Source organism: Harpia harpyja, chromosome 2 (assembly GCF_026419915.1).
Source record: "Harpia harpyja isolate bHarHar1 chromosome 2, bHarHar1 primary haplotype, whole genome shotgun sequence".
NCBI classification, from domain to species: Eukaryota; Metazoa; Chordata; class Aves; order Accipitriformes; family Accipitridae; genus Harpia; species Harpia harpyja.
In genome coordinates this window covers 63,885,959-63,899,679 of record NC_068941.1, presented here as the reverse complement: position 1 = coordinate 63,899,679, position 13,721 = coordinate 63,885,959, and the positions used below count along the sequence as shown (strand labels likewise).

Here is a 13,721-nt window from a genome sequence, read left to right as displayed (position 1 = left end):
GTCCTTTCCATTGCCCCAGCCGGTGCAACCCTCTGCCCGCTGTGATCCCTGCAGCAGCTCAGGGCAGTCCCATGCACTCTGCACATCTGCACCCTGTGATAGCTCACTTCTCCAGGTCATCCTCTGTCCCGCTCTGCTGAGCATCCACACTGCAGCAATGGTTGCTTTTGGGTCCTCTTTCAGACAGAACCAACCTGTTCTTCCTCAACAAAGCCCAGATGTGGCTCCAGGGACAGACTAAATGGATTAGCCCGTGCCAGGTGTGGTTGCCTGGGCTGATGCAACACAGTCTTCCAAGAGGATCCCTGCACCCACAGGTGTCCCTGCGTGACTCCGTGCTGCGGCCAAACGCACACCCTCAGTTTCATTACAGCCCTCTGCTACGCTTCAGGAGCTGGCAGCTAACAAAAAGCATATGAGAAATGATAATTATGCCTTAGGACTAGGAGGGTCATTACAGGTACTAGAGAAGACTGGGGACACATGTTGTGTCGATGAACCAGCCTGCTCTTGAGTGGTTAGCGGAGCACCACAGCTTGTGATATAAATAATAAATTTATATTAATTTAAATTAATAAATTGTCTGCTACCTACTTTTTGTTTTCCCCTAAGCAACACAGCATAGTTAGTAAATGGAAGTGAAAACTCCTGGTTACAAAAGCTACTCTAAACAAAAATCACGTCCAGTAGGCTAAATAAATTTGGAAATCTGAGGCACAAGCTGCAAATGTTTGGTGTCATACCTCCAAAAGACTTTGTGTGATTCTACTGAAACCTGCCAGGAAAAACCTATCCTGGGCTCAGGTGAGGCAAAACTTGTTTTCCTTCTGGTTCCTTGGAAGTGGAGTAGTTATACGAAATGTAGGCCTACAGCTAAAAGGTTATTTCATTTATAAATGCGAAGAAACTCGCATCTAGCATTGGAGCATTTTGAGGGAGGTGTAAACATTAATATACACATCCCCCCTCCTGCCCCCCTCTCACAGGCATTTGCAGTGCAAGTGGTTAAAAAAAAACCCTACACAAATGAAAATGGAGCCTTCCCCTGGGATGAGACAGGCAAGCAGAGGAGACAGAGACACGCCATGGCACAGCCAGCTGCTGAGAGCATCAAATCACCAAACAACATGAATGAAATACTGTGCTATTACACCCAGCTCGTACAGAAACCATCCTGCTGCTAGCAGGTGAACAGGAAAGTCATATTTCACAATCAGATTTCAACAAGGGGGTCATACTTTGGAGATGAGAGGCTGTGCAAAAGAAACAGGCTATTTTTAAAAGTCAGGCCAAATGCTTGAAGAAAACCTTCTAAAAAGTAGCCGCCAGCACAGCTGTGTTTATGGGTCTATTCAATCAGCAAGTAGCTGGCTCATAGATTTTGAGTGCAAGTAATGATTTAACATCGTGACCCAAGCAAGAAACTGGAACACCCAGAGAAACGATTTTGGCAAGGGTGTATTTAATGAGTCAGAGTGTCCTGTTATCTGATGGTGTGTTTTTACATGGTGGGAACTATTTTAATTGCTGTATAATAATCTGAGAAGCTGCAAAGAGTTGAATGCTTCCTCCTTCAGTACCAGCCCAGTCCACACCAGTCACGTTTTTGCGTTTTGTCCCCCTCAGGAAGGCAAAATTGCTCTCTCTCCACTAGACCTATCTGGCGATGGACCTGGGTATGGAGCCACCATGCACATGCCCTCCGGACAGCTGGGACTGTGAGCTGGTGTGCAGCTCTCCTGCCCTTTGCTGTGCATTTTCCCTGCTTTTAAGCCTGGGGAAGGAGTCCCGTCTTCCTGGTATTTGTGTCTGTTCTTTTTCACATCAGCATTCAGAGGAATAAATGAGAGATAGAGCATGCTTGTGAATCAGAAATAAATCCTGTTTGAAAGGCGACTTGAACAGATGATCCAGACAGATGCATTTGTTCTGGTGATGGTTTTCTTAAAAAAAACACAACCTCCCAGCCTCTTTACTCAACCCCACATTAATTTTCTAAAATAAACCCCAAAATATTTGACCCTATCCATCTCTTACTGATAGACCTGACAGGAGACATACACACTATAAATTAGCTATATGACTGAAAACTGCTACTCCCAAATATTTTTATAAGCAAACAGGAAAATCTATCGCACATAAAAATACCACCAATGTACTATGCCTATCTGAGGTCTCAAAAAGCTGCCATCACAGCTAAGGATATTTAACATTTATAATGTTGCTTAATTAAAAAAGTAGTGGTTTGGGGTTTTTTTTTTAATCAGATGAAAGTTAGATCTGGAATGACCAAATGCCAGTTGCTATATGCAGTGCCTCCTCTGCCATCATCTCTAATATCAAAACTCCACCTGCAGATACTGGAGTATTAACTGTCTTTCAGAGTCAAGGCAGTCACCCGGATTAAAGAGGAGAAGCAGAGAGAGGTTGCACTCAATGACTTGCTTGCAAATCTCTTTGTCAGATACTTGCAGATGCCCCCCCTTACACAAACTCGCAGATCTTGTATGCTAACAGTCTGAAGGACACAAAACAGAGATATTTTCAGTTTTTCACTTCCCTTAAGAAACATGTGCCTGCTGTCTTAACACAGGAACTAGTCTATAAGCTAGAATAACCCTTTTTTAAATTACTTGGACTTCACTCACAAAAAACATAACATTAATGATAAGTAATTTACATAATTACAACTCTGGAAAACCTGAGTTTAAACAAAACAGCAAACTCCCTAGAACTGGATTGGATAAGCAAAAGAAACAAGAGAAGAGAGAGATCCTATCTCCCATAGCCTAGCATGTTAGCACAACTCCATTCCCAAAACACTGTCAAAATTTGACTTCCTAAAACACTGTCAAAATTCTTCAAAACAATCTCCCCCCCCCCTTTTTTTTTACATACATCTCCAGTATATTCAAGAACAAAACCATGAGGCCTCAATGTTCAGATAAACTTAAGCGCCAGTTAATAACTTGCCAAGCAGAGCAATCATGCACTCTGGACACAAAGTCTAGTGGGGTTGCTGGAGAGCGCTACATGCTCAGGGCCAATGGAGATCTGCACCATGAAGTGCTGTTATGGGGTGCTAACACAGAGCCCCTTCCCTTCATCAGGTGGGAGTTTAAGAAGGCTTCTCGCCTCTGTAAGGGAAGAAAGGGAAGAACTCATGAAAGCATGAGTTTGCCAGTTTTGCTAGTGTCTGCCAGAAATTTTTTAAGATTTGACTAAGAATGATTATTCTGCATGTTTTTGAGATAATTCCTTCTCGACTTCTTTTTAACCTAGTTCTTCAGTTTTCCATAAAACAAATCTCTAATTAGACTTCCAATGCAGCAAAGTATCTAAGCGAGTGAAAACATTTTAAGTCTCATCTACATTAACACAACTACAATGTGTTTAAAATGACACATGTGCTGGCTGGGGTGGACCCTACCTGCCTCTCCCAAAAGGTAGCCAGAGGTCTCAGTAACCTCCCTACCACTGCAGTTAATGCACAGAAGAGCTTTCACTGTGTTTTCATGCTGCCTTGAAGACACTCCCAAGTAATTCAACAATTTCTTTATTGAAACTTCCTTGTTTAACTGAAAATGAAGAGCAGAGCTGAGGAAGTACCTTAACCGGATTTAATTTCCATGCCTTCCTCTTTTCTTCCGTATGGAGATGTGTCATCATGAAGTTTAAAAGAAAGCTCCCTATGTATCCTGCTTCTGTTTACAAAAGGCTGCTCACCTTTCTATTTGCCATTTTAAAAACTAACTAAAAAGAAACACATTCTTCATCAAAAAAAGTCCTTTATGCTGTGCAGAAAGCAGTCTTTTTGAAAAACACTCAGTTGCAGACATCTACATTACTCCAGTTAGTGAGAGTCATAGTATTTGTATCCAACATCAGCATTAACTCACCAGCCATTTACATCAAAATATTCTGCAGCAGAAAATAGATTACTACCTAGAGCAAAAAAACTTAGCATATAGAACCGCACCGTATTAAACAGCTGTGCATGATGCTAGTTTTAACGTGGGTTATCTGTAATTATGGTGGTAGTACAGAATCATAATGATGGTTTTCACCCTGGCTGATCAGAAAGAAATTCTTCTCTTCAGCCTCACTGGAGCAACTGCACAGCACAAAATGGACTAGGAGGGTCTTCGTTGACTTTAGTCCAGGGTGAAACCCCACTAGGGCTTTGTGCAAGAAGACTGTAGCCTGCTGAGCCTGTCAAAATATGTTTCTGTTGGATATACTGATCATTCCCCTTATCCCCAGATTGTGAAAAGGAGGGAGTCTGTTGCCTGTAAGCTTCTGGAAATCCTTCCCCCTCTGGTGTGGTACATCTGGTATTTTGGTGTACAGAGGATATCACAGGACACTGAAGCGTAAGGTCTTTCAGAAGTAGAAAGATGAAGAAAAGGGAGCCTGTCAAGAAGACAGGCTTATTTAGGCCATTTTATTGCTCCTCAGCACTGTCATCTCAGATTTCCACCCGGATGACCCCGCTCTGCTATGGGGTGTGATAAGCCTCCGAGACGGGCAGCTCCTCCGACGTCCAGACATCTGGACATTGGCCATTCTTGCTGCTCCCCTACTCCCTTCACCCACCGCTCTCCCTGTTTGTTTCTGTGATACTGCTCCTCTCCATGGGATTTTTTCACAGGGTTGTCTTGAGACACCAGGTACCCAGAGCTCCTTCCCTGCCTTCCAGCCCTCCCCTCAGCAGAGGGCATGAAGGCCCCCCCCATGCCCATCCCCGTTTCAAGCCCTCTCCACAGTGAGCTCTGGGATCAGTGGTGCTCATTTGGGTAGATGTGCTTGATCATCTCACGCTCCTACCTACGATACTGTTTTTGCAGCCACTGTGATTATGCCTGTACTTACAGCATTGCACAGTTTCAAACAACATCCCCCTTGCTGAGGGATTCCCAACTGATTGCTGATGCAGAGCTAAGCTTTGTGCTTCAATACTGAGTGACAAGAAGTTTTAAGTAAAAATGAAGTTGTGGTAATACCTGCAGTAACCTCCACTGTACCTACTCCCTGCCATCCCTACTGATGGTACCCGCCACCAAGCCAAACAAGCAGTAATCCCAGGCACTCTTCCTACATTTTCATGCAGATGTGGTGCCTGAAGAGACTTATAAAGGTCCATAGGCACATCCTATAAATTTTTGGTACTACAGCCTGAGTTTTCCCCTGGAACTCCATTCAGAGCCATCCTTGCCATTATGTCTATTTAATGGTCCAGGCAGGCATAGCCCTATCAGATACAGCATTTACTCATAAGCGTAGCCTGATGAAGCCTCTTTGGTATGCAGTACCTAATGGCAATGTAGTTCCCAAGGATAATGTTAGCAGGAATAAACATGATACCGGGTAGAGAAGGGTTTGCAGAATCAAGATTTTAGCTATCAATCCCACCAATTAGCACCAATGGACCGCGTAATCCCATTAAATTCAACCTGAAGCTGCCTATCCATGAATTTTCTATTGTCGAGTCCTTAGCTTCAGCTTTATTTAGAAAGTTGTCTGCCCACACAGAGCTAACTACAGGTGTGGTTTGAGCAACTCTGGGAGCCGTTGAAGTGGAAGAGCTTCATGATAGAGTGGCTGCCCTGAGTATTGCTTGGAGAAGCATTAACAAAAGTGCCATAAACCAAGTTAGAAAAAGCTGTTTCTGTGCATTACAGAATGTTTACATAGCAATTTTCCCTTTAAAGCATCCCCAATTTTTCAGGTGAAAGTATTCAGTTCAGTAAAGCTTAGCATGATCCCAGCTGATAGTCTGTCTAAGGGCTGCTGCTGGGGCTGCTTTCAGTTGCAATTACAGAAACTGTCCAGAGGAAAGAAGATCCAAGCAAGATGTGCATTTTTTTCTGGAGACCATTAAAAAAAATACATCACTGCTATATTGCCACAGCATTTCTCTGATAATATCTTTGCAGGAGGTAGGAAGGACTGGAATAATGACTGTTTTCTGCAGCTCTTCCGAAAGGATGAAAAGTCAGTGGAGGTTTCACATCTGCAAAACATGACTTCCTTCACTCAACACCCAAAAGGTTTTGGTTTGAACAGTGCATTTTCATTTTTAAGCCAAATGCTCGTTAGATAAAAGAGAGGCAATCTGACAACCTCTCAAACTTGATTCCTCCCAAATATGAAGGTAAAATGGCACTGCAGCTTTTGCTCAGTGTCTTTTGTTTTTCACTCTTATAGCCTGGGAGACGCAGGGAAGAAGACCAGTAAATCCACGTGAGTCAGGATACCATTGTATGAGAAGTAAGCCTTTGTTTAGTCAACCATTAAAAAAATTATTTCTGCTAAAATTATTGGTTATTATTTCTACTTTTGCCTTCCAGCGTGTAAGCAAATACCGTTTGATATTGACAGCTGTTGTTAAATATTGGAGGTAAAGGGAAACATTGTGACCCAGCACCAGGGCAGGGGAGGGCAGGGCTGCCATTCATTTGGATAGATACGTTTAATCATCAACTATATACTGCACTCTGATCTCTGCAACATCTGACTTCTGATGAGGTAAAAGTTCTGAAAGTTATTACTGAAAGCAACAAATTGCATAAAGAAATATTCTCATTGAAAGCACACATTGCAAAGAAGAAAAAAGCTACATCAAGATCTAAGCATTCATTTCTCATTGACATCATTGGGAACTGCATATACATGCATCCAGCACAAAATAATTTGGTAATTAAAATAATTAAAGTTACTTCATTTCTCAGAAATTATATTTCATGTTCAGCTGCAATTCATGGGTTAACTTTGTATTATTTTAGCAAAATTGAAGAGCTGGGGTTTCAATGCATCGCTAGCACTTATGCTCAGCTGGAAACGTGCAAGGGTAGGTTTGCTTGTCTCTAATCACTGTCCTTAAAGGTTTGCATTTTACCTGATCATTTTGTTCACTGCAACAGAAAGAGGAAAAACAGCTTGTTGTCACAAAAATATGCTTCTGCAGCTGGCTCTGAAAAGGTAAATCATTTCCCTCAGAAAACTCCTACTCCTATAAAAGGCAAAAATCCCCCAGTAAAAGTCACACTTCTGCCTTAAGGAAATAAACTACTTAAATGCTAATGTTTTAAGTTGCTCCCAAAGTAACATGAAGGAGCTATTCCAGTCATGTGGGTGCTGTACAAGTGGACAGCTTTAGAAAATATTCTCCGATATTCAGAGAGAAAAGCAGGGAGCCGCATCTTCATAGGAGGAATGAGACTCTGCCAGAGACCGCAGAGCTGCTTGCTCTTCTGCCTCAAGCCCAAAGCATCTGCAATGGCCTTATCCATGTGCCATGCGGCTGCTGTGTCAGGGGAAAAAAATAACGACTATGAAGATTTCCACTTGGGGTATGTTCTTAAACAAGAGGCCTAGCACAGCAAACCCCAACTAACCCATGCGATCCAGCTGATTTGTTGTCAATGTCTTTGTAACGGGGAGTCAAGGAAAGGGATTGCAACATCTCACCCGTGGTGCGATGGCTGCTACACAAACAAGTACAGTAAACAAATGAAAGCCGCTGGAACGGGACTGGAGTGCAGGAGGTCGCGGAGCGCCCAGCCCGGACGCTCCTCTTCTCGTGGCACCCTCCCGGTGACAGCCCCGTCACCTGCCCGCGGAGAGCAGGGACCCAGGCTGCTCCTGCCTCCGCAAGGGCACTGCTCAGCATGCAGGCAAGCCGGGGAAACCCTGACACTTTCCGGGGAGGAGACAGCAGAGGTTTGCCATGCCCCTGTTACTCTTCGGTAATCCTGGTTGCGTGGGGTTTTCTGTTTGGCAGGGTTTCTTTTTTTGCCATGCGAATATTCGGCATCTCTATTGAGAGTATCACTCCCTTCCAAAGTATCCGAAGAGATTATTCCCATTTTAATATAGCCCTTTAATATGGTCATTTCTGGTTCAGATATAAATTTAGAAAAGTGTCACTGTGAGATCTTAGTGGGATCCATGATATTTATTTTGCATAGGTCTAGCAATAACACCTGTGTCACAGGAGCTGCCTTTAAGGGTGAAGAGAGACTTCTTTTTAACTGGTGACTCTGTAACCAGCCCAGGCTAAGCAGGTCTTTTCCACCTTGTATACCCAGAAAAAGATTTTGCAGACCAGGCTGTCCTCATGATCCCTGTGCAGCCCTGCTCCTTTTAGCGTATGTACACAGGTTTAACCAAATGAAACTTGGTAAACAGCTGTGCTGAAAATCAAGCACACAGAATGAAACCTGCTCATTTCATTTTAGCGTGTCATAGTACGTTATTATTTACTGGAACAATTTAAGTTGCTCATAATTTACAGATAGTTATGACCCCCTTGCCCTGAAATCTGATGATGTTTTTCCTTGACTCCTTGATTCAGAGATGGAAAGGGGTTGGCATTCCTGTGAAAGAGGTCCTCTGTAGTGCAAACAGGACTCAAAGACTGAACAGATTTTGTCAATAGTCCTATTCCTTCCATTTAAGCCACATAATCTCCCTTATAGTCACCAGCAAGAACCCTATCTTTGTATGAAAACAGACAAGATAACATTGTCATCACTGTCTTTCATTTAGATATTTATTTTTTAAAATTCAGTCTCTGTGAGCTCTGAGGTAGGATTTGACCTCTTTCTTTAGTTACTGCAAAAGAAACTTCTACATTAGTCCAATTTACTGTCGAATACTGGAACCACCACTCCTGGGAGGAGAGGGCAAGAATCACACATCAGCTATGACACACATAAAAATCACAGGCTTTAGTCATAGTCATGCTTTATGTCTACAAATTCACCGACAGACTGAAACTATGGTGCAGCCTTTACCAAAATTTTTCTTGAATCATATTTCAATCCTTCAAAGCAGATACTTGTGGGAATCCAGTTGCTTTGTTCTTGGGTAATTTTTTTCCCTGCACTTTGCTCTGGGAGTTTTAGTACTGCTAAGAACTGAAGCCACACTTAGACTACTTTTAATAAAGTAAATGTGTTACCACACTTCAGTACCGCCTAACACCACTGAGCATTTACCAAGCATAAATAGCATGTCATGTGCAAGCCTGGTTAGCCAACACATCAAGAAAATCTGTCACATCAGGGAGGACTGAAGCAAGCAGCAAACACAACTAGTGCACGACACTGATAAACTGGAAGCAACAAATTAAAAAAAAAAAAAAATCTCTTTCTTGCATTTTGTTCTGCACACAAAACGTACTGTAAATAAATTATGAATACTGACTACATGTTGGTCACTTCACACCAAGCCCTCTTCAGGATTACTTGACAGCTACCTGGGATGTAAAAGGTAATTTTGGGGGAGTCACCATATGTACTTATATAAAGACACATCCAGACTAGCAAAGCACACGGAGGGTGGTTCCTGCATGAACGAGTCAGCTTCCACCATGTGGCAGAAACTTTCAGTCCCTGGGCAAACTTAAAACAATTATTTGAATCTATTCAGCTTCACCTCCCTCAGTGGCATATGCATACTCGGAACTTAAATCTGGGTATTTTTTCTGTGTCTACTGTCTTGGAACATGGAAAAAATATTGAAAAAATTAGTCACTTTGCATATTTTTGCAAAGCTCGTTCAAAAATCAGCAAGCGTTTTTCAGCATGAGTCACTACCCTCATCCCTGTTGCAATAATTGGATTACACATTTTCATTAGAAACTCTGACTCCTGTTCCTAGTCTTCAGTTAGAAGATGAGCAGAAGCCAGCTGCTTTGAGTTTTATTAGAAAACCATGAAGTTTTCAAATGCAATTGTGCATTAATTTTGTTTGTTTGTTTGTTTTGAAGATACAACAAAATCAAACCAACTAGCTAATCAAGCATGGGTTAATCAACCCGTGATCTAGATGACACCGTGCAGTCAACTACAGCTGACGCAAGCAAACTGCAAAATAGCACTGCTAACTCCTCTTCCGACTTTTAGGGAGCGAACCTCTGGCAAACCTTTTAACTGGGCACCGTTGCCCTTCTGCCTCTCAAAGCTAGGAAAATCAAAGCGGAAAATGGTACCTGGGGAGAAGCTGGCGTGCTCCTGTGGGTGCTGCCTGCCGCTGGGCTCCCGCTGCCTGCCTCCCTGGGCAGCCCAGTGCCTCCGCAGCCACGGCTGCCTACGTGGGTCAATGTTTTACCAGGCTGTGAGCAGCCTGCTGTCCCACCCTCCCTGCAAACACCCCGTGGGGAAGGCAGCGCCGGGCCACGGGGGCAGAGCCAGTGCCAAAAAGGTCGCCTCTCTTCTACCTGCCCTGTCCTCCACAGGGAAAACAAAGCACAGCAAAAAAGGGAAACCTGCTAAGAGGGGGGACATAGGGAAAGCATGCCACGAGGTGGGGGGGGGGGGGGGAAGGTACAAAAATGGTGCTATTAATAGATAATTTGTGGCAGGTAAGTCATGATAACCTTTCTCCGTATTGTTCTAAGTCTGCGTGCAAGCCTAGGCGTGTCTGGCTGAAAGCTGAGAGGGAATGCTTAAATTATGGGAGTACATAAATTTGCAAATAAATCTTTGGCATAAGGGAGCAGTCATTCAAATGACAGCTAAAACTTCAAAATGACAACAAAAAGACCTGAAACTGCATCATAAAATAACGCAAAGGGAGCTTAAACACAAAAATGGGCCAAAGAAATGGCCAAGGCAATCTGTGACATTTTACCTTGCAGGTAGAAGCTCTGCTCCTGCGTCTCGGCTTCTCGGGAGTGCCTCAGAGTTAAAGCTCTACCTGTGCTAACCGGAGCTTTCCCATTCCCAGCAAGTTAACAATTACAAGCAGAGGGCAGCTGAAATGGGCTGGCAGCCGAGCACGGCGTTGACAAGGTGCCGCTGCTGCTCCCTGAGGAGGAGAGGACAGCTGCTGAGCTTGGGAAGGACTTGGATGCTGGCACTCAGTGGCTGCTCCCAACCTGGGAGACCTTTTACGGGCCTGGTACACAGATGTGCGCTCACGGAGGACCAACAGGAAAATCAAGGCTACACAGTGTGTGGTTTTGTGATACTGCCTTGTCTGTCGTGGCCTTTCAGTCCTGGTTTGGGGAAGAGTGATTCATTTTGTCTAGTCTAGGATCCTGGACTTGAGCAGCACATACTCTAATGCACATGTTTGAGGAGAAAATCTACATCACCAGCTGCTCTAGCTACTAAAGATTAGCTCAGATTAGCTATTAAAACCTGCCACTTAGTGCAACAAGGAGCATGTCCGTGTGCTGGGCTCGCTGTTGATCTGGATCTTGTATGGCCTCGCACAGGGACGGGGCTGCCCACGCCCAGTGATGCTGTGCGGAGGGACACCAGATGAGTCTGGTCCGTTTGGAGAAGCTTCCTAAGCCCGCTGGGCACGCTGCAGTGTACTCACGGGGGGGCCAGGGGCACAGCTGCGTCCAGCTCACCAGCCGGCACGCACGTGTGACACTGTTTGTCGGTGCGGCAACGGGCTGCGGCTGGACTCGAGCAGATGTGTCACCGAAAGCAGGAGTGCCTTCCCTGAGCCAGGACTCCTGAGGGGGTTTCCTCAGAGCCCAGGGCTCAGGGCAAGCCCACAGGGGCCGATGCGTGGCCAGCCGCTGCCACAGCACGAGCCCTGTGGCTGCAGCCCGTGCGGCATGCCCAGTGCACCCAACACACACAAGCCTGCTCAGCTCTCCAAGGTGCCACCATTTGCTGTGGGTGCTTTCAGGTGTTGTGTTCTCTCCTGATGGTCCTCACTCCCCTCCCCTCCCCTTTTGCCTGGAAAAGGAGGGGCAGAAGGGGAGTCTCTCACAGATTTGGTATTTAAGGCCACCATGGCAGCAGCCTGTGACTCCCTGGTAGGAGAGGCTGCTGGCAGGAGCAGAGAAGGCATACAGACTTCCCTACAGCTGCTAGACACAATCCTGCTGCTGTAGGACAACTGCAAGACCTGGCAATGTCTTTTGGATAAGCCTTATTAATTCCCAACCATCAACTTGTATTCCCTCTAGATAAAAAACCCTCACAGCTGCTTTACAGCGTCTGCTCCCAACCTGTAAGGAAGAGCTCTGTGATGAACACACAGGGGAGGGAGAGACCCATCTTCTTCTGCCAGCTTCTCAGGCTTGTGGCAGGACACTTGCCACATCACATTAGCCTCTCAGTGCCTTGCTGATCCCCCAGCTGTAAGTGGAAATAATAATTACCTGCTATTCCACAGAGCTGCTTGGAGTCTCAGCTGTGGCTATCACCTCTGAGACCCCCAGGCAGAAAAAGGGGTCTTATCTGAAAGAGCTTATCTGCACTTAAGACCCTGCCTAACCAGCTCTGGGGAGCAGGAACTGCTCCTAGCAGTCTTGCTCCACCTGGTATCAAGAGCTGCTCCCAGAGAGGGGGGAGGTCCAGCCATGCTGTTTCTCTCTCCTGCTTGGATAAGGACTCCACTCAAGATCTCTCAAATCTGCCAAATAAAACCTGGGTGGAAGAGACCATGTTTCTGTGACAAGGTCTGCTTTTGGCAACGTGGCGTTTCCTGGTTGCAGAAGCATTTCAGCAGAAAACTCTGGAGGAGCACTGCCCACTCAGCTGGCTCAGATCTACATTTTATCATCGTTGTGTTTGATGTCATGACACTGCCAGTGCAGTCTTTGGCAAGGTTGGAAACTGAGGCTGCAGTGGTGAGATTTGGAAGTGGAAGAGCATCACTCTGGTACTCGAGTTATGGAGCCAGCTCAAATTTAGTTTGCCTGGCAGCTTAGACAAGGTCACTGCCTGTTATGGGACGGTTGTACAAATACTCACTTTTCTACAGTGCTAGTACTTCTGCAAAGCATGTTAGCCCGGTACAGGCCTAAGAGAGTCAAATTGTGTGTTGTATTGACCCACTGAGGCCAAAGGCCTTCAGAGAAACTCAGTTATCGGTTAGAGCTGCCAGGTGTAGCTACCACAGAAAAAATGGTTGTACTATCGTACAGCTGAAGTTGTATCAAGTCACCTTGGACAAATAGAACAGTGGACAATTTGATGGGTCCTTCCTCTAAATCTGCGCTTGTACATAAGCTGATATAATGCAACAGAGACCAAACATTTTTTTCATTGTTGCACAAGCAATACGAAAAATAATTATCTTCCTTACATGCCTCTGTATAGCTACCACCTTGTAAAACCTCAGTCTTTCATTCACACAAGCTTGTGCAACCTTTCCTCTGGTTTTCAGAGATTAACCTCCAAACAAAAATCATCCAAAACCAATGAGTTTTACCTTTCTTTGTAAGAAAGTGATAGCAGTAGTAATTTTTATAGGGTGTTAGATCTGAAAGCAATTGTGAACGTGAACAACTGGATTAAGTACTGTTGTGAGGCATTTCCCTGAAGTGTTGATGCCTTTGGCTGGCTCTTCAACAGACTGGGGTAGGCTGAGATAAAGTAATTTCCCAAAGGTCACACCTGCAGTCAGCTCTGCAGGTATCATTCCCCGTGTTCCTGAAACAAGTGTGGTCAGCTTCTGGCCAACCCAAATCTAACATGCTTCTCCTTATTTTCTGCTCTCAGAGATGAGGTTTGCACAGCCGAGGGCTCAGAAAGAGGCAGATGCTTCTCAGGAGACCAAGTCTGCCCCTGTGTCACCTGGTCCAAAGTTCCCCGCACCACGCTTTCGCAGATAACCGGCAGTGGATTTCTGATTAACGCACAGCTGACAGGAGGGACTGTGACCCAGGGAAACTTGGCATTTCACTCTCTTCTCAGTGCGCAACCTTTGTCACAGAGCGCAGGTTTCAAGGGCAGCGTAACACT

General features: G+C 44.9%; 1 protein-coding gene across 7 annotated transcripts in view; it reads right to left on the bottom strand.

Annotated features, from left to right (window-relative positions):
• RBM47 (RNA binding motif protein 47) overlaps positions 1-13,721 on the bottom strand; it is a 79,734-nt gene that overhangs the window by 33,172 nt on the left and 32,841 nt on the right. Inside the window, exon 1 of one of the 7 annotated variants that reach the window (XM_052780202.1) lies at positions 10,639-10,710. The exons of 5 other annotated variants lie outside the window; for them this stretch is intronic. The gene's annotated coding sequence lies outside the window, so the exon portion shown is untranslated. Of the gene's footprint in view, positions 1-9,997; positions 10,091-10,638; positions 10,711-13,721 lie in introns of those variants that run through there. One more of the 7 variants, XM_052780200.1, reaches the window with a different exon arrangement.